The 21,586-nt window shown below is 39.0% G+C and overlaps 1 protein-coding gene across 12 annotated transcripts in view; it reads right to left on the bottom strand.

Moving 5' to 3' along the window:
- Window positions 1-21,586, bottom strand: part of LOC140211100 (microphthalmia-associated transcription factor-like) — a 259,427-nt gene that overhangs the window by 199,606 nt on the left and 38,235 nt on the right. The window contains exon 1 of one of the 12 annotated variants that reach the window (XM_072280561.1): window positions 9,130-9,150. The exons of the other annotated variants lie outside the window; for them this stretch is intronic. The gene's annotated coding sequence lies outside the window, so the exon portion shown is untranslated. Of the gene's footprint in view, window positions 1-9,129; window positions 9,151-21,586 lie in introns of those variants that run through there. 12 annotated transcript variants of the gene reach the window in all.

Below are 21,586 nucleotides of genomic sequence, written 5' to 3'. Positions count from 1 at the left end.
TTGTTGCACTGTTAACCAATTCCATTATCTCCGTGGTTACTATTGGTACAACAGGTATATTGTACACATATATTAAGGGCATTGTGTTCATATATGCTGCACAAATTCACTTTCTACTGCTCCTGATATAAAGCAATGACTCTTTCTGTTACAGCACCCACAAAACATTATTAGTACACTAGTGTGCTCTGTTGAATGATAACGTTTCAGAACAAAGACCCATTTCATAATTGTTCTCCTTTGATAACATCGCAGAACTTGTATGCCCTATTGCTTCAGATTTGGCTGTGGTGGGTAATACCCCATAAATGGGTTAAAGCAGATAGCTGTTTCTTGATTTGTGGTCTGAACAGTCCCTGGCTTATAATCTGATGGTTGCATTATTACCTTGAAGCCATACTGCGATTTCCAAACTTCAAGCAACTCCCAAAAATTTTCAGCAAGTAGAAATAATACACAAGTCTACTTGATAATCTCCTGTGGCACTACTTAATGCTGAGCCCAGGACTGAAGACAGATGCAAGATTTAGCTGCTGTGTCTTATCAGTTTTCAGCCCTTGTTTGCCCTTGTATCACTCCTGTTCCGCAAGTCTATGTAGGAAAATGTTCTAGATATACCCAAAGCAAATTAGATGCAAACTGCTGTTGTTCAAGGATGTTCACCTCCAGTGTGCCAATTACTTGTTAGTCACCAGCTGCTCCCATTGGGTAAAGGCCAGGTTGTCAGATTATTAACTGGCACGATAAGAAGTCATTTTTACATTTACTATTGTTTTAATGCTATTTTTGATACAACTTGTTGATACTTTTAAATGCTAAATTTAAATCTGTTTGAAAATAGAATGATACGTACACACAGGAGAAATATGTTAAGACTCTTATAATGATCTCCTGCAAGTTTGGTATAACTGTTTATATTGTAGAATACAGATTGTGCCATGCTGTTTTTAATATAACGGAATTGTAGAAGGCTCCAATCTTCACGTTAATGAATTAACACTACACTAGTGAAGTACAATAGTGATTATGATGTTAATATATTGGGATAAAAAATGATTAGCAACTTACAGAAAATGTCAATGTATCATTTTCCAGTGAGCAAGGTAACTAGCTGGGTGGCAAGGGATAATTTGCTGAGTTCTCAAATGCTTTTGGAGGCATCCATTAGTCTTGCAAGACCATGGATCTGCACCTGGAAAGTCTTCACTCTCCAGGGTGCAGGCCTGGGCAAGGTTGTATGAAAGACCAGCAGCTGCCCATGCTGCAAGTCTCCCCTCTCCATGCCACCAATGTTGTCCAAAGGAAGGACATTAGGATCCATACAACTTGGCACTAGTGTCGTCGCAGTGCCTTGCTCAAGGATACAACACGTTCCCTCAGCTGGGGCTCGAATTTACGACCTTCAGGTAGCTAGTCCAATGCCTTAACCACTTGGCCATGTGCCCACAAATGTTTACCATCAAAATTAAATGACAAATATGAAGAATTTAAATATATTGAAACAAAATCTGCCTATGATACAAAAATGGGAAGGAAAAAAAAGCAATTTGTGAGGAGGCCACACGATCTGCAAAAGGATGGGTTAAACAAGTGGGCGAGAATTTAGCAGATGAAGTATAATGTGAGAAAATATGAAGTTATCCACTTTTTAATGCAAACAAAAATGGAAATACATGAGAGAATGCTTTCGCAGAGAGGGGTGCAGGTACCCTTGGACATGACACACAAAGTTAATATGCTGATAACATTGACCTTGTTTCAAGGGGATAATAAACCTGACTCTGATTCTGAATAAAGCATAAAAGTGAAGTCATACTATGGACATTCAGGGCATTGGTGAAACCACCACATAAGTATCTACAAATACTTTATTTCCTTATTTAAGGTGAAGAAATACTAGTTATGGAAACAAAGTAGGAAAAGTTCACTTTGTTATTTCTGGTAATGAGCAGTTAGCTTATGAGCAAGTCTACATTGATTGAAGCTCAGAACAATATGATTACTTTGAAACACACAGGATTCTGAAGAGACTTGACAAGCATTTTTATGTCTGTTGTGAGGACACAGACTAGCACTGGTCAACCATTTAATACAGAGATGAGAAATTTCTTCTCTCTGAGATGACATTGAATCTTCACATCCTGCACCCCAGAAAACTGAGGAGGCAGATTTTTGAACATATACATGACTAAGATAACTTTCTTCATAGAAGTCAAAGATTACAAAAAGACAGGAAGTCGAGGCAGAGGTCAAATCAGCTTTGATCTTACTGAAAGACAGAGCAGACTGAAGGGGCCTGCTAATTTGTAATTACAAAACTACAGATCGCACCCAAGAACTTACACATGAAAATCAGGGACAGTAATTAAACCATAAAACACAAATGTCCTGTTCAGTAAAGATTCCATTCATTTTTCATAAATATTATAACTGCAGTTCAATGTACTGTTATATGACTAGATACACAGGAATAAATAAGTTTTAAAATTAATGAGGATGTAAAGCCAAAACCATTAAAATCACTGCTTAATATCCTGTACATAGTTTACATCAGGTGCTAATTCCATTCTATGGAATTCACTGTGTGGGAATGTGAGGACTATATTATATATTTTTTTAAATAAAGCAATAGATTTTTCTGCTCAGGAAAGTACAATCATGTCATACTCTTGGGAATATTCACACTGCAAAGGTGAAACATATCACCAACAGGTGTAAATATCAAATTCCATTGTACAAGGTATGTTATTAAACACTCCAATACTAGAACATGGTGTTAACAACAGACTGAGTTTGCTACTCATCTACATGTTAAGTACAGATTTCCTTTTAACCAATCCACTAGTGTCAACTTGCCAGTAAGTAATAACCAAATCCTAATTTGCAAGTTCCTAGGAAATAACAGGACCCAATGCCACATAAGGTGGGGGTGGAGGAAAACTGTGTTAAATTGAACATGACCCACCAACAAAATAGCTCATCAAGGATGCTCTGACAGCCAGCTAAGCATGTTTATCCAACTATCAAAAGTGACGAATATTATGAATTTTCATAACATTGAGGGCCCTTTATGTTTAAAAATGGTAAAAAATAGATTAACACATCCAAGAGAAATTGAAGTATTTTCTTAAACTCAACTAAGGGGAAGTTAATACATTACTTATCACAGGCAGCCATTCCTCAGTTTTCAATTGAATTCATTTGCTGTCTTGTGTGTGTGGTCTAAACTAGAGCAAGTTCAGCAAAAAGATTGCCCAGTGTACCTGTTGGGGTATTGCAGCAGGTTTGTACTCTGTTGCTAGACTACGCAACAAGATTCACCAGTGGAGAGGAGTGGACAAACATCAGGGAAAAGCACCCTACTTGGGGACTTCTACATGGGAATCCAAAAATTGCAAGTAGATAAATGCTTGCAACTCAGCAAGGAACTGCTGTCCTTTCCCAGCAGGTTTTAGCCCACTAGCAAATTATAGTACATTGCTTGCAAACGTGGCACACATATTAATAATTTACCTCCAGAAGAAACAGGAAAGGGGAAGCTTTGAAACTAAAGCTAATTAAAAGGGTTGGGCTTCCTGTTTCTTGTACTGTTAATTTTACTGTTTCCTCAAATTAATAAACTCCTTATAAATAATTTGTTAAACGTTCCCTAATTGCAGCAGTTAAACACATCAGACACTGTGTGTAAATTTCAATAAAAAATTAATTGGCGAAGCATACTGGGAGTTTTCTACTTTATTTGAGCCTTAAGTGACCGCAGAATCCTAGAAATGCAACGGTCATATTACTTATTTTCTAAACTGTTGCAAACCAGCTCCATGATGGTGTTCACTGGTTGCGACAAAAAACAATATGTCTTTCTGAGGCTTACAGTCAAGAACAACTTCAGGGACTTGAATAAAATCCAAACCGCCATTTCAGTGAGTTATGGAAGGAGTTCTGCATTTTCAATGGTGTTATCTTTTAGATAAGAAATTCAACCAGTGACAATCTTCTTTTCAAATTCATTTTAGAAATCCCAAAAAACTATTTTGAAGAGCAAGTGAGTGCCACCAGATGACTTGACCACTGGTCATTCATTACTCAACATCTAGTCATAATTACATTATAGAAGCTGGTAGTGTTTGGCTGCAGATTCAAACTTGTGTTTTTTGGTATCACCACATATAGTATACTACCACTCAAAGCAAACTGTGAAGGTGTAATTAATTTCTATTTTGTTCAAAGAGATCTATTTGTGGGAAGCACACTGGTAGCACAGAAACACAGTGGTTAATACAATGCCTTACAAGACAGGTGACCCAAGCTCAATTCCTGCCACTATCTGTAAGGAGTTTGTACATTCTCCCCATCACTGCATGGGTTTCCTCCAGGTCCTCCGTTCTCCTCCCACAGTCCAAAGACAGACCAGTTGGTAGGTTAATTGGTCATTCTAAACTGTCCCATGATTAGGCTAGGATTAAATTGGGGGATTGCTGGGCAACATGGCTCGAAGGGCTGGAAAGGCCTATTCCACGCTGTACCTCAATAATAGTAATCATTTTTGACAACGTTAATCAAAACTTCAGGAGAAGCAGTTATCAAAGCACAGAGAGATCATGGAATAGGTGATCAGATTCAGAATCAGGTTTAATATCACTGGCATAAGTTGTGAAATTTGATGTTACGCAGCAGCGGTACATTGTAACACATAATAAAAATATTATTGTAAATTACTGTAATATACATATATTTTTAAAGTTAAATTAAGTAAGGAATGCAAAGAGTGAGGTGGTGTTCATAGGTTCAAGGTCCATTCAGAAACCTGACAGCAGAGGGCAAGAGTAATAGAATAATAACCATCACAGAATCAATGAAAGACCACCCAACTTGGGCGTTCTACCAGAGTGCAGAATGCAAGAAACTGGGCAAATACAAAATGCAAGAAATAATATTAATAATAATAAATAAACAAGCAATAAGTATCGAGAACATGAGATGAAGAGTTCTTGAAAGTGAGTCCATTGGTTGTGGGAAAATTTCAATGATGAGGCAAGAGAAGTTATCCCCTTTGGTCCAAGAGCCAGTTGGTTGAGGGGTAGTAACTGTTCCTGAACATGGTGGTGTGAGTCCTGAGGCTCCTGTACCTTCTTCCTGATGGCAGCAGCAAGAAGAGAACATGTCCTGGGTGTTGGGGGTCCCTGATGATAGATGCTGCTTTTCTGTAACAGTGTTCCATGTAGATGTGCTAAATTGTGGGAAGGGCTTTACCCATGATAGATTGGGCTGTATCCATTACTTTTTGTGGGATTTTCCATTCAAGGGCATTGGTGTTTCCATACCAGGCTATGATGCAACCAGGTAATATACTCTCCACTATACATGTATAGAAGTTTGTCAAAGTTTTAAATGTCATGCCAAATATCTGTAAACTCCTATGGAAGTAGAGGCATTGCTGCCCTTTCTTTGTAATTGCACTTATGTGGTGGCCCCATGACAGTTCCTCTGAAATAATAACACCAAGGAACTTAAAGCTGATGACTCTCTCCACTTCTAATCCCCTAATGAGGACTGGCTCATGAATGTTTGGTTTCCTTCTCCTGGAGTCAATAATCAGCTCCTTGGTCTTGCTGGCCTTGAGTAAGAGGTTATTGTTATGGCACCACCCTGCCAGATTTCCAATCTCCCTCCTATATGCTGATTGATCACCACCTTTGATTCGACCTACAACAGTGGTGTCATCAGCAAACTTGAATATGGCAATGGAGCTGTGCTTAGCTACACTTTCATGAGTGTAGTGTGAGTAGAGCAGGGGGATAAACACACAGCCTTTTGGTGTACCATTGTGATGAAGAATGTGGAAGAGATATTGTTGTCAATCTGATCTGACTGAGGTATGTGTGTGAGGAAATCCAGGATCCAACTGCACAAGGAGGTATTGAGGCCAAGGTCTTGAAGCTTATTGATTAGTTTTGAGGGAATGATGGTATTGATTGCTGAACCGTAGTCGATAAAGAACATCCTGATATATGCACGTTTGGCGTCCAGATGTTCCAGGATGAGTGAAGAGCCAATGACATGGCATCTGCTGTGGACCTACTGTTCTGGTGGGGCAAGTTGCTCCTCAGACAGGAGTTGATGTCTTATTACCACCCTCTCAAAACACTTCATCACTCTGGATACAAGTGCCATCGGACAATAGTCATTAAGGCAGGTCACCATGCTCTTCTAGGGAAAAGGTATAATTGAAGCCTGTTTGAACCAGGTGGGTACCACAGAATGCCAAAGCGAGAGATTAAATATTTCATGATTAGTATTAGTTCCTTCAGCAACTAGGATTCATTCCATTGAAATCTGATCTACTTTAAGTCGTTAGCCCATTTGGGTATCAATTTAACAAATCCAGCAGCTCAATTATCCCAAAAACCAAACAATTGCAGGTGGTAAAAATCTGAGAGAAAACAAATCTGAAAAAAAAAAACAAATCCTGAAAAAGTTCAGTTAGGTAGCAACACACACAAAACAGGCAGCATAAAGGCAGCATCAGAAAGGCAGTGTTCATTATTAAGGACGTCCAGCAACCAGGGCACGCCCTTTTCTCACTGTTACCATCAGGAAGGAGGTACAGAAGCCTAAAGGCACATACTCAGCGATTCAGGAACAGCTTCTTCCCCTCTGCCAACCGATTCCTAAATGGACATTGAATCTTTGGACACTACCTTACTTTTTTTTAAATATACAGTGTTTCTGTTTTTGCACGTTTTTTAAATCTATTCAAAAGATGCAATTGATTTAGTTGTTTATTTATTATCATTATTTTTATTTTATTTATTATTGTTTTCTCTCTCTGCTAGATTATGTATTGCATTGAACCGCTGCTGCTAAGTTAACAAATTTCACATCACATGCCAGTGATAATAAACCTGATTCTGATTGTGATTCTGAAATAGTTGACGTTTTGGGCAAAGACTCTTCTTCAAGACTGAAATGAAAAGGAGAAAGACACCAGAATAAAAAGGTGGGGGAAGGAGAAGGAGGATAGCTAGAAGGTGTTAGATGAAATCAGATTGGTGAGAAAGGTAAAGGGCTGGAGAAGAAGCAATCTGATAGGAGAGAAGAGTGGACCATAGGTGAAAGGGAAGGAGGAGGGGACCCACGGGGAGGTGATAGGCAGGTGAGAAGCGGTTAAAAAGCCTGAGTTGGGAATAGAAGAAAAGGGAAGGGGAAGGGAAAATTATTTTACCCAGATGGAATACAAGGAGTGGCCTCATCTTGACATAAAAGGAGGCCATGGACTGACATGTTGGAATGGGAATGAGAACTGGAATTAAAATGTTTGGACACAGGGAAGTTCCACTTCTGGCAGATCAAGCAGAGGTGCTCAATGAAGCGGTCCCCCAATTTACAATGGGGCTCACCTGTGTAGAAGAGGCCACACCATGAGCACTGGACACTATAGGTGACCCCAGGAGATTCACTGATGAAGCGCTGCCTTACCTGTTTGTGGCCCTGAATGGAGGTGTGGGAGGAGGTGAATGAGCAGATGTAACATCTGGGCTGCTTGCAGACATAAGTGCCAGGAGGGAGACCGGTGGTGAGGGACGAATGGACAAGCAAATCATGGAGGGAGCATTCCTTGCAGAAAGGGGAGTATGGAGGTAAAGATATGTTTAGTGGAAGGATCCTTTTGGAGTTGGCAGAAGGCAGCATGAGTGGAGGTCCATGTGGTGCTTGTCCTGCTATGTCCTTTTAGGTTTTTCTCTAAAAAAAATTTGAACTTTCTCTGCAGCTTCTTCTTAGTTAAAGCCAAAAAAAACATTGTATTTGAAAGACATTATGTTTTGATAAATGCAACTCTGTACTTAAATCATTCTCAACATTCAAAATAAGCCAACCTTTTACTCACTCCGTTTTTGTAAACCAGGCAAGATGAATTTTCAACATCAAAAATTAATTAATTACTGTCGATGACAATGGTGGAAAACATGAAGCATGTTTATATTACCCTGTTCACTATTTTAATAGCATCTACTTGTAGAAGCTAATTTGCTGACGCCACCTAATGCTTGAAACACACTTATATGTTTAAGAAAAAGAGAAAAATCAACAATAAACAGAATAGAGTTTTCTAGAACATCTCAAATAATTCCACAGATTCTCCAGCTGACAACCAGCCTGCAGATAGGCACACCAGAAAGGTAGACAGGGAAGAAATAATGGGGGAATCTGTTTGAAAGTGGCAGGACAGAGGAAGATGGCAGTCAAGAATATGAACAGAGATTGGCAAAGGATGGTGAAAAGGATGCTAGAAAGATCTTAGACTAATGAAGCAGTGGCTAGGATGCATTCTCAAAGAGGCAAAGTATTAAACAGCCGGTTGTTGGATTTTGGGAATCATTCCTACCCTCCCTGGTCTACGAGGAGCAGCATAAAGGAAATCCTATGGATGCAACCCTTATTGCCTGCTTGGTTTCCCCAAGGCAAATGAATCTCAGTCAGTTTGTGCTTTACATACACAAAATACCAGTTAAATATTGAGGCAGAAAGCTTGCGTACAAAGTTTTGACAACTGTCCAGGGTTGCCAAGAAAGGATTTGTCACCCTGCTCCATTAAAACTAGCGCAGGCTGTTCAGGTTTCAGATTTCCAGCATCTGCAGGTCTTTGATTTTGAATTATTGCACAGAAAATAGGAATACTGCTTTCCTACAAGATGCAGTGGCAAAAATTTCCAGTATATATATATATATTTTTAAAGAGAACACAAAATCAAATAGAGATATATGACTTACCAAGTATTATATAAATATATACACATACACTTATTGACATTCGCATTTAAAGAGTGTTATTTAATTATGTTATACAGCATGGAGACTCAACCATGCCTATTTATCCTACTCCCATTTGCCAGCAAGCAGGCTGTAACACCCCCCCCCCCAAAGCATACTTGTCCAACACACGCTGATGAAGTCATGATGAAGGGTTTCAACCTGAAGCATCAATTCTTTATTCCCTTCCATATCCAGCATCTGCACAATCTCTTGTGTTTCTGTTTCACTTGTCCAATATTCATTAACATTTTAATTCTATCTGCCTCCACCACCATCTCAGACAGCTTGTTTCATTTACTCACCGTGCGAAAAACTTACCCCTTAGATTCCCTTTAAATCTCTCCCCTCTCACCTAAGCCGATGTCCTCTAGTTTCAGACTCCTACACCTTAGCAAAAAAGACTGCAGTTAACTCTCCTATCCATGCCTTATATTATTTTATAAACCTCTACGAGGTCACACCTCAGCTTCCTGCGCTCCACAGAAAACAGTCCCAGCCTAACTAGTCTCTTAAACCCTCCAGTCTTGATAACATGCTTGTGAATCTTTCCTGCACCTTCTGCAGCTTATTTTTCCTATCAAGTGGTGACCAGACTACACTCAACACTTCACCTGCAATCTAATCAGCATTTTGTACAACATCATGTCCCAACACTTGTACTTAATGCCACAGCCAATAAAAGCAAACATGCCATATCCCTTCTTCATCACCCTCTCTACTTATGGTCTTACTTTCAGGAAACTATGTACATGTACCCCTAAGTCTTTCTATTCACCAATACTCTGCCTTTCACTGTGCATGTCCTGCCTTCATTCACCATCATTATGTGCCATGCTGTACAACATGGTCTTTGACCATGACTGTTCTTGGCAAAAAATTTTCTACAGAAGTGGTTTCCCATTGTCTTCATCTGGGCAGTGCCTTTACAAGACTGGTGACCCCAGCCATTATTCAATACTCTTCAGCGATTGTCTGCCTGGTGTCATGGTCGCATAACCAGAACTTGTGATTGGCACAAACTGCTCATATGACCATCCACCACCTGCTCCTATGTCTTCACGTGATCCTGATCAGGGATCAGTGGTGGGAACCTACAAGTACCTGGGGGTGCACCTGGACAACAGACTAGAGTGGAGCACCAACACAGAAGATGGGTACAAGAAGGGCCAGAGTCACCTGCACTTCCTGAGGAGACTGAGGTCCTTTGGAGTATGCAAGCCTCTGCTTCACATGTTCTACCAGTCTGTTGTCACCAGTACGATCTTCTATGAGGTGGTTTGCTGGGGCAATGGCATCAACACAGATGATGCCAGCAGGCTCAATTTACTGATTAGAAAGGCTGGCTCTATTATCAGAGTCAAACTGGACATACTGGAGGTTGTGGTAAAACAAAGAACCCTCCGGAAAGACCTGACAATTCTGGACAATGTTTCTCGCCTCCTGCATGCCAATTTGGCTGAACAGAGGAGCACTTACGGTAATAGACAAAGATAACTGCGCTGCTCCAAAAGGCGGAATATGAGGTCATTCTTACCCTCAGCATCAGGCTCAATAAAGAGTCAACCTATAGCTGGGGAAGTGATCTTGTAACCTTTGACATGTAAATCATTTACAACTTATTTTTAGGTAATTTATTTTTATTGTTTCTTACTTCTCTTCCAATATTTGTATACCTGTGCACTTGTAATGCCACTGTGACATTGTAATTTCGTTTGGGATCAATGAAGTACCTATCTATCTATCTATCAATCAAAGAAGGTGCGACAAGGGTGAACTAAGGGCTAGCTATGGCAAGGCGTGCCTTACGGCTCCTTTGGAAGAGATGTACTGTATCTCCATTCCACTACCCTCATTAAACTTCCCAAATTACACTGCTTGTTAGAGTTAAAATACATCAACAAATTCTTTTCCCACTTTCCCCAGTTGATCAATACCTTGCTGTTTAAAAATTCCCAACTACTGTATAAATGAGTATTGTTCCAATCACTACAAACATAAAGTTCTTCTTCCACACCTTTTTCATCCCTGGACTTTCATTCGTGGGCCACAACTGTGAGACTCATCTATTATTGAAACTAAAGCTTTATTTTCCATCTGCTACTGGAAGTAAAGGAAAAACTTATTTGCTTTATAAAATGCAATAGAGTAGATTCCGGTCGATTGGGACACATTGAGACCAGTACATTTTGGCCCAATTAAATGGCTGCCCCAATAAGGCAAAGTTTCATGGAAATAGTCAAAAAGGTATAAAAGAGAGAAACTACCATTTAACTGAGTAACAAATTAACTATTTAAGTGAAATACAAAACAAAATCAATGCTACTACAGTACTATAAAACTTTATTAATTCTGAAGAAGGGTCTAGGCATAAATAATCAATTGTTTATTAATGTTCATAGATGCTGCCTGACGTACTGAGTTCCTCTAGCATTTTGCATGTGTTGCCTTAATTCCTAATAGTTAATCATGGAGCGATTCATCTGCTATGTGCTGCCATGTATGGGGTGTCAAGGGAGGGTAGCACCTCAGTTAAAGGGCTTGTTGTATCCATTCTGGGCCAGCTTACGCACCTTTGATCCCACTGGGCACTCAGCTCTCACCTGTGGCCCTAAGTGGCTGTTTACATGTAACAGTGGCCACACCCTAGTACAGGGTTTTGACAGGTGGGCTAAACTAGGTGAGGTAGGGACATGTGAAATCAACTCCAGAGAACCGAGTGGATGAGATCAACAGTGAGATCCAATGGCCAAGAAGGCAGTTCTGCAACGCTTCGTGGAGAGCGAAGGGCATGATAAGGCACAGAAGAAGTCATGATTATCCACTGCCATCCAACCAAAGATGACACCAGTTTGTGATGGCTACTCACGCCATTGGACCCAGACTTCCGGGGATGAGAGAGTAGAACTGTCCGAGTGCAATAGTTTTTCCACCTTTCCCCACTGGTTTCACTATCACCGTTGGATACGATGGACTGCTGTGTTCTTATGATTGACTGTAAATGAACAGAATTACTACATACACCCAATCCAGGTAATAGACTGTCTTCACACAATCCTTTTGATGGTTGCATCCTCCAAATCTTCATTTTCAAGGTAACATTCGAGATGATTGCTGATACCTTCAAATTCTTCATAGCCCCTAACCTGTTGAAGTGGTGAAATCATTTCCCTCCGTTTCTGGCATCTTCAAGCTGGAATACTGAAACTGCAGTGAGCAAATCAATCCTAAATTGTCTTATCACTTATTTCTCATCAACTATCAATGACATAAATCACAGCTTTTTTAAAACAACACACAAAAATGATCCCATTTTAAAACTATTTGCTCCAAGCACTGTGTAGTATCTAATGACCACATATGTTTACATGACTGATGCTAGTTAGAAACAGTTTGGCAACTATCTCCTGTCCCAATTAAGGAGTGCAGTTTCCCAAATAAACAAAGGTAATCCCGGCTATTATTTCAATTAACTTCTGTTCTTTAAGCAGTCCAAATAACCAGCTGTCCCATTTAACCAATAGACTGATTAATCAGAATTCGCTGTACTTTCAATTTGAAGTTTTATTTATTTTTGGAGAAAGACTTCACAGTCAAGGCTAGAACTTATTGCCACATCCCATCATTCTCAGAAGGCAATGGTGTTGAGCAACTCTTGAACTGTGGTAGCCCTCTTCGTGAATATACTTCCACAGTGCTGTTGCATAAGGAGTTCCAAGATTTCGACACATTAATGATAAAGGACTGACAATCTATTTATAAATTCGTATAATGTGGGCAGATGGTGGGGCTGTTCCCATGTGTCTATTGCCTTTGTCCTACTAGGCTGGGTGGAACGGATGGTGAAATTTGCAACCAGCCATCAAACAGCTGAAAAGTGAGTGATTTTATTAAGCAAACAACTCATGTGAAATGGAAGTTTCCAATAAAACCAAAATATTGGAGCAAGTTATTTATACTTTTTTTTTGCAGTATTGTCTTCCATTCCTCCAATCTAAACGCCACTCTTGAATTTGGCAAAAATGTGCAAGAAAATTTCTTGATCTCAGCTCCATTACGTAACAAAAATGCTGTTTCTGCCAAATTATGGAAGACAAAGAAAAGGGAAGCTTTTTGTTTTTCAGTAGCATTTGCTTGACATACCTCTTTCAGGATGATGTTGATTTTGCTTAGTAGTGCAAATCGCCTACCTATTTTATATCTATACCAGTAAAAAAAACTCAAAATATATTGCTTTAATTCCCTACTTGGTAACTACCCAACATAGGCAAAAGTTATTAGAGGAGATGTTAAATAAAAAAATACATTCATGCATTTAAAACAGAAAAGTAAATTCAATTAGGTGCTATGAAAATGGGTTTGGCATAATCACACAGATCCTTTAAATAGGTACGTGGTACACAAATGCAATCTAATGACTCAGTCTACAGTAATGTGCATGCATAACCAGTGGTTGAAGATAAATAATCCAGCTGTCTATATCATTCAACTTATGATGCCGGTCCCATTAATAAACAGAGATTTGTAATGTCAACATATCTTGAATCTGTACCTCTCAAGTGCCACTGCTTCTTTGACTCTGATTTTCACTGACACACGATCCTAAAGATAGCATCCGAAAAGGTTAGGAAAATGGAATTCAACTTTCTGTGTTCCAGCAAGGTCACAATTATGTTTCATACTAAACAGCTTCTTCAGTAACATCTGTGATTTGCATTTGTGCTCAACTCAACCTCCAAATTTCCCAATACTAAATCAATGCTTAAAATAAAACATCGAACTTAATAACCTGATGGAATAACCCATTCAAAGCTTTACTAATTGTATTCACACATTCATAACCAAATAAATCATACCCAATTTTTTTTTGTTAAAATTGAAGCTTAACAGCAAAGTTACATCCTATCGTAGATCTTTAGAAAAAGAAATGTGTGCAAAAATGAGAATTTATGATGACTATCAAAAGAGTTCATGTCTAAGTATTTGCAATTTGAATATACAATTCATACATAACAAGAGTATCACTCATAGCTTATCCTTTACTGGTTCATGCATCAAAAGAAACTAAAAACATTAACAGTATGTATGTCTTGATGACATTAATCACCTTTCCCTAATTGTCCTTGAATAAGTAGTGCGAAGCTGAATCCTTGAACTACTGGAGTCATTCAAGTTCTGGAAAATCCACAGAGAATTAACTCAGTTGTCTTACATGAGCAGATATTAATATTCATAATCTGGTCTTGCTGCACCTTGGCCAACTTTTGACTTGAACACTTTTGAAATAAAAGCAATCCTTATTTATCCATGGTTGTTCCACCATTCACAGTAAAGGTTTTAAATGAGAAAATAGCCTCTGTCCTACAAAAATAAACCTAACATTTATATACAATAAAAATATTTCAAAAGATATCAAGACTCCTCAAAATATTGAAGATCCTATTTAACTACCTTTAAATAATATTTTAAATACTTTTGATTTCATATTTTGTTCCAATAATCACAATAATCATACTTTATTTTTGAAGCTGATACTTCTATGGTGTTTAATTTTTTTTTGAATTTAAAGACAAGTTCTACAATTCTTATGCTTTACTTGTTCAGCAGGGAGCAGAATATCAATTTTGTGAACTTAATCAAGAACAAACAAAAAAAATCACAAAATTGATCACATAATTAAAATAAAAATAATGAAATAAATAGGAAACAAGAGATTAAGTTGTGTAAATTAGACCAAAGGGACTTCCTCCCAGTCAGGCTGGAAGCATTGTAGATTACGCTTTCACCAATAAAATACAGGACAACAATAATGAGAGCTGAATGAATCATTACAAAATCCATTACAAGAGGATCTATTTAAATGTGGTTCAAATTAGTAATGGAAATTGCTCTCTAAGGTACTTGAAAATGTTTTTTTTAATCCAAGAAGCATACTCCCCCCATCAAATTAGATTTAAGTGTTTAAGCTAGAAATAAACAGGATAACAAACACAAAATGATGAAGGAATTCTGCAGATCAGGCAGCAGCTATATAAATGAAAAAGCAGTCGATGTTTCAGGCAGAGACACCTCATCAGGGCTTATGTATAGTAAATAAACAGGATAGTTTTCTATGTGGTTGGACTGATGGTATCTACATCTCAAAGTACATTTCAAAATAATGACAACAAGTACGTGCATAGCTAGAGCATCCGGATGAAGAGAGCTAGGATGGATCATCTTGGACCCAGCCTGCTGCCTGCTCTCACCATCCATATTCACCACTTCTCAACGCAGGTGGTCAATCCAATTGGTTATCCTTCACCAACAAGGCAGAACAGGTCTTAAGTGACAAGTTGATTGCAATAGCATAACTTTGAATTCCCATCCATAAGTACGTTGTAACTCACAGCTTATCAAAGGCTATTGATCAGCTTTGCCACTGATGGTTAGAGGTACTTAAAGTCAAGTAAACCAATTTTAATAATATAAAGACAAAAAAAAACTAATACTCAGAAATAAAGTAATCCAACCCCAACCACTCATCTTTAGCGACAGGCTAATAAATGGGAACGCCATCTGCAAAAGAGCAATCTCTGGTGTCAAGTTAAGGATTGGATGTGAAGTACATCACCACCTTCTCTTACACTACGGTGTCATCCGAGCTTCATTGAACACTCATATGCTTCAGTGTGAATGTGGGGAATTTCAGAATGTTAATAGCTGGTGATTCGCTGTAGTCACTGGTTGGAGAGGAGCACGATTCAGCTTGTTAGTATGTTCTCAGCCTTTGATAAGGTGCCATATTCCTATGGTACAGTTGCAGACAAACTACAATGTGCTTCAAGGAGTCAAAAGATTCAAGGTACATTTATTATCAAAGTATGTGTGTAGTATGCAACCTTGAGATTTGTCTTCTCACAGGCAGCCATGAAAGGAAGAAAAGCCATGAAACCTGTTCAAAGAAACACGTCAACCCCAACCCCCCAATCCCAGCACAAAAGAAACAAATCGTGCAAATGGGGATTAAAAAAAATGAGCAAAAAGCACAAAGTTGAAAGAGTCTAAGCATATTCAGTTCAGTTCAGTTCAGTGTTTGTTATCTGCAGGCTGCTCCAATTCAAAGTCGCCCAAAATAGCAACAAAAAAAAGGAGAGATCAGAAACCAGAAACGTATCATAACATACACGCAAGAGTCCAATCCACAAACTGCAATTAGAGCTTCAGTGATAATGGTTTAGCCAGGTTTAAGTTAGCTTGGTTTCTACTTGTTACTGACCAAATTACTAGAATTAGGGACTTTAGACTTCAATGAAAAAAGGATTAAATCAATTTTTAATCCTCCACAGTTAAAAAGTATGCAACCATTCAGCATTCAGATTCACAAATTAGGAATGACAAGTTAGGTAAAGCATCAAATGGTGACCAAAACCTGTGGAGTTTGATGCCAGTTAAAGATAGAATATTTTCAGGAAAGCAAAGAGGAAAGGATGTGGAGAAAATATTCAGAAAAAGGATGGTGATGGAAAAAAGGTTCACCAATAAAGTATAAATACAACCCTACATAGAGGGGCAAAATATCAATCCTTGACAAAGTATTGCTATCTGTTGTCAAATACCACAACCAATCATGGCCACAAATCTGCTGAGTGAAGTTAGATCCCAGGATGTTGTCATAAGTGAGGCCTTAGAGCTTTAGGGTGTTCTGCGCGCCTGCTGCCTTTGCTCTTCTAGATGGTAATCATATACCTGTTGAAGAAACACTGCAGTTTATCTCATGGATAAAATCCATTGAACTATGCTTTGAATAGAGGGTGAATGTTTTAAGCTGGTGACAACCAGATGGGCTGCATCATGTTGGACAGTGTAGAGGAACTCAAGTATTACTGATTACAAGTCAACTGCAAACAGTATTTGTACACTATGTATATGTTGACAGGCTTTGAAGAGTCATGAATTGATCAATTGCAATAAAATACCTAGCCTGACCCCTCATTCTAGGAGCTATGTGGGCACTCTAACTTCGACACATAACCACAAACTACTTCTAGATCCTGATACCCACATTAACCTTTGCTTATAAGGTACTATGTGATAATTTTACAAACATCCTTCAAAAGTGACTAAAAGCTCCAAATTCTAATCCTTCAAGCTTTGTCACTGCCAGTTCTCTGAATAGGAGCAGCTCAGTAATATCGGATCATGCCTCATCATCACTATCCACCCTGTTCTTACACCCACCCACTTGCCAGGAGAAAAGTAAGAGGTGCATAATAAAAATGACACTGTATAAATCATTGCCAGTCTCAGTGACTGACTCAAAGACTGACACCATGAACAAGTTAGAGACAAATAAACAACACATCTGATAAACATGGCCATTGGATTCTGTAGGAACTAGAGAATTTTCTAGTGGAAGGAAAAACAGGTGCACAAATCAGCCAGAAGTCATGCTCCATGTAGATACCAATGACATGTGTAGGACGAAAGACGAGGTTCAGGGAGTTAGGTACTAAGTAAAAGGACCTCCAGGGTTGTGATCTTAGAACTGCAACTCATGCAATGTTCCAGTGGGGTCATAGCTAGGAAGAGTACACAGTTTAATACATGGCTAAGGAGTTAATTAGAAGGGAGGGCATAAGATTTTTGGATCATTGGGCTCTCTTCCAGAGAAGGTGGGACTTGTATAGAAGGGACAGTTTGCACCTGAACTGGAGGTGGGGGGCTAATATCTTAGCAGGAAGGTTTGTTAATGCTGCACAGTGGGACTTAAACTAAAGTTGCAGGGGGATGGGAACCAGAGTGCCAGAACAAGTGGTGGAGACCTTGTGGAGGCAGATATTGGTAAAACCTCAGACAAAGTTAGGAATCAAAAGGTTGAGCATGGTGCGACTGGTGTCCTGAGGTGCAAGAAGTATGGTAGGAAAGGCGGATAATAGTGCTGAAGATGAGGTAGCGGGTTTACAAACAGAGGCAATGTATAGTGAGGAGAGGCTGTTGATTGAGCAAAATTGCACCCAACAGGACGAGATGCAATGTAGAAGGTGGACAAAATCGAAAAGGGTGAATACAGGATTGAAGATATTATGTTTGAATGTGTGCAGTATATGAAATAAGATATTTAAACTTGCAGCACAGTTGCAGATTGGCAGGTATGATGTTATATGCATCAGTGAATCATGGCTGAGCGAAGTTTACAGCTGGGAGCTTAATGTCCAAGGATACACGTTGGATCAAAAGGACAGGCAGAAAGGTAGAGGGGGCAACATTGCTCTGTTGGTAAAAAATGAAATCAAATCATTAGAAAGAGGTAATATAGGATCAGGTGCTGTTGAATCATTGTGAATAGAGCTAAGGAACTGCAATGGTAAAAAGACCCTGATGGGAGTTGTATACAGACCCCCAAACAGTCGTAAGGATATGGTCTACAAATTACAACAGGAGATAGAAAATGCAAGCCAAAAGGACAATGTTACAAAGGTCATGGGAGATTTCAATATACAGGTAGATTGAGAAAATCAGATGGGTGCTTGATTCCAGGAGGGGGAATTTCTAGAGTGCCTACGAGATGGCTTTTTAGAGCAGCTCATGGTTCAGCCCACTAGGGGATCAGCTATTCTCGAATGGGTGTTGTGCAATGAACCAGAATTAACTAGAGAGCTTAAAGTAAAAGAACCCTTAGGGGAAAATTATCATAATATGATCAAATTCACCCTGAAATTTGAGAAGGAGAAGCTAAGGATAGGTATATCATTATTACGGTAGAGTAAATGGAATTATAGAAGCATGAGAGACGAGTTGACTGGAAAAGAAAATTGGCAGGGATGACAACAGAGCAGCAATGGCTGGAATTTCTAGAAGCAATTTGGAAGGCACAGAATATATACATCCAAAAGAGGAATAAATATTCTATCCGGAAGATTATACAACCACGGCTAACAAGAGAAATCAAAGCCAGCATAAAAGCATAAAAGAGAGAATATAATAGAGCAAAAATTAGTGAGGTTGGAGGATGGGGAAGCTTTTAAAAACCAACAAAAGGCAACTAAAAAGTCATTAAGAAGGTAAAAATGGAATATGAAAATAAGCAAGCCAGTAATATTAAAGAGGATACCAAAAGTTTCTGCAGATACATAAAGTGTGAAAAAGAGGTGACAGGGGCTATCGGACTGCTGGAAAACGATGTTGGAGAAGTAGTAATAGGGGACAAGGAAATGGTAGACAAACTGAATAAGTATTTTCCATCAGTCTTCACTGTGGAAGACACTAGCAGTATGTGGAAGTTTCAGGTGCCAGGGGTCATGAAGTTTGTGAAGTTACCATTTCTAGAGAGAAGGTTCTTGGAACTAGCGGTATTCCATAGGGATCTGTGTTCAGAGTGATTCTTTTTACACTATATGTCAATGATTTGGATGATGGAATTGATTGTTTTGTTGCAAAGTTTGCAGATGATATGAAGACAGGCAGAGGGGCAAGTAGTTATGAGGAAGTAGAGAGGCTACAGGACTTAGATTTGGAGAATGAGCAAAGAAGTGGTAGATGGAATAGAGTGTCACAAAGTGTATGTTCATGCACTTTGGTAGAAGAATTGAAAGGGTTGACTATTTTAAAAATGTACAGAAAATACAAAAAACTGAGGTGCAAAGGAATTTGGGAGTCCTTGTGCAGGATTCCCTAAAGATTAGTTTGCAGGTGGAGTCAGTGGTGAGGAAGGCAAATGCAATGGTAGCATTCATTTCAAGAAGACTAGAATATAAAAGCAAGGATGTAATGTTGAAACTTTATGAAGCACTGGTGAGGCCTCACTTGGAGTACTGTGAGCAGGTTTGGACCCCTTATCTTAGAAAGGTCCCTCATCTCTGAAACTGGAGAGTGTTCAAAGGAGTTTCACAAAAATGATTCCAAGATTGAATGGCTTGTCACATGAAGAGCATTTTGATGGCTCTAGGCTTGTATTCACTGGAATTCAGAAGAATAGAGGTGACCTCATTAAAACCTATCAAATGGTGAAAGGTCTTGAGAGTGGATATTGAGAGGGTATTTCCTATGGTGGGAGAATCTAAGACCAGAGGACACTGCCTCAGAATAGAGAGATGTCCTTTTAGAATGGAGAGGAGGAAGAATTTCTTCAGCCAGAGAGTGGTGAATCTGCGTAATTCTTTGCCACAGGTGGCTGTGGAGGCCATGTCTTTATGTATATCTAAGGAAGAGGTTGATAGATTCTTGAATGGTCAGGGCATGAAGGGCTACAGGGAGAAGCATGAGACTGGGGCTGAGAGGAAAGTGGATCATCCATGATGAAATGGCAGAGCAGACTCGATGGGCCAAAGGGCCTAATTCTGCTCCTATATATTATGGCCTTATAATCACAACATCATAAATATACAATAGAAGAGAAAACGGGCCCACACATTTCAGGAAAAGGCTAATAGATCTGAAAGGGCAAATACTTTATGTATTGGTGAATAAGACCGTAGAGGAATGTGCTTCCATCCTTGTCTGAGGATTTCTACACTGCTTATTACCCATCATCTTTGGTTGGGAAAGGCAGACAAATTCCATCCTGTAACCTGCAGTGCACATTATCTTGCACTGTCCAGTGACTGAGGTCAAGAGATTATAACCTGTGTTGTGTGTAATAGTACTGTATTAAGGCTGTACTACTTTAAGAATTACATCGCCTGACCAACTGCTTTCATCATTGTTACAACATATTATGTGGGAAGCTACAGGATCTGCAGTCTTTGTGGCGGAAAGACATGGTAAGAAGTGTTATCCTGACAAATAAGCTTTTCTTTTATTTAATAAAGTCTCCTTTCTGTTAGCTTCAATTTGCAACTAATTTCTAGCATCTTAGAAAGTGATAGTGGAAAAAGATTTCACTTCAAGTAATGCAGACTGCTCAAGCCCATGGTGACACCTGGAGACAAAGGAATTCCACAAAATCTTTCAAATAACTTTTAAATTTCAGCAGCATCCACTATACAAAATCCTGGAACTCTCATGCTCCTCTCTCTAATCTCGTGCTCTACATACCAATCGGCTCTGCTTTTCCTCGGCTGCAGTTTGCCATCCCCCTCCTTTCCTTTCTCCTAATGACCAATACAGGGTCTCTACATTAATCAAAATAAAACTTACACTCTGTAGGTGAACATCTCAGAAAACTTCCAAAATAAATGCCAGCAAATCTTTGTGAACATTGATGTCCTGCTATATTATCCCAATATATATCACATGTCACCAAAATACACTGCAATCATCTGGTCTCCAGCAGTATAAACAGTGCATGCCAAGAATGATTTTAAAGTAGCTCTCACTTTACTTTTCTTGAATTGTCCTTGTTACGGGTGGTATTTAATTGCAGCACAAAGCAATAAAATGACATCCAGTTACTAGAAGGTTCTTGATTTGATTGTCCAGATATTTAAAGACATAATATACAGTACTGTGCAAAAGCCCTACGCATTCTAACTATATATATGTACCGAAGACTTTTGCTCAGTACTGCGTATCATCATTAGGGCTCCTGGTCTTAGCATATATTTCAGGACCCTTATTGAGATGGTGTCTTGCACAAAAAAGGAGCTAATTGGGCATTGTTAACTCATCATATCAATCTCAAAGCATAGTTTGCACCTGAATCAGACAAGATTGTCCTTTAACAATCTTGGGCAAAGGAAAACTGCTAAGTATTACCTTGCCATTACTCTAAGAAGAAAGAATTGGGGACTGATATTAGGAAAAACCAGAGAAGAAATGAATCACGTGACACCAAGTTCAAACGTACATTTCCAGAATT

Source organism: Mobula birostris, chromosome 16 (genome assembly GCF_030028105.1).
Source record: "Mobula birostris isolate sMobBir1 chromosome 16, sMobBir1.hap1, whole genome shotgun sequence".
NCBI lineage: Eukaryota > Metazoa > Chordata > Chondrichthyes > Myliobatiformes > Myliobatidae > Mobula > Mobula birostris.
This window is presented reverse-complemented; position numbering and strand designations above follow the sequence as displayed.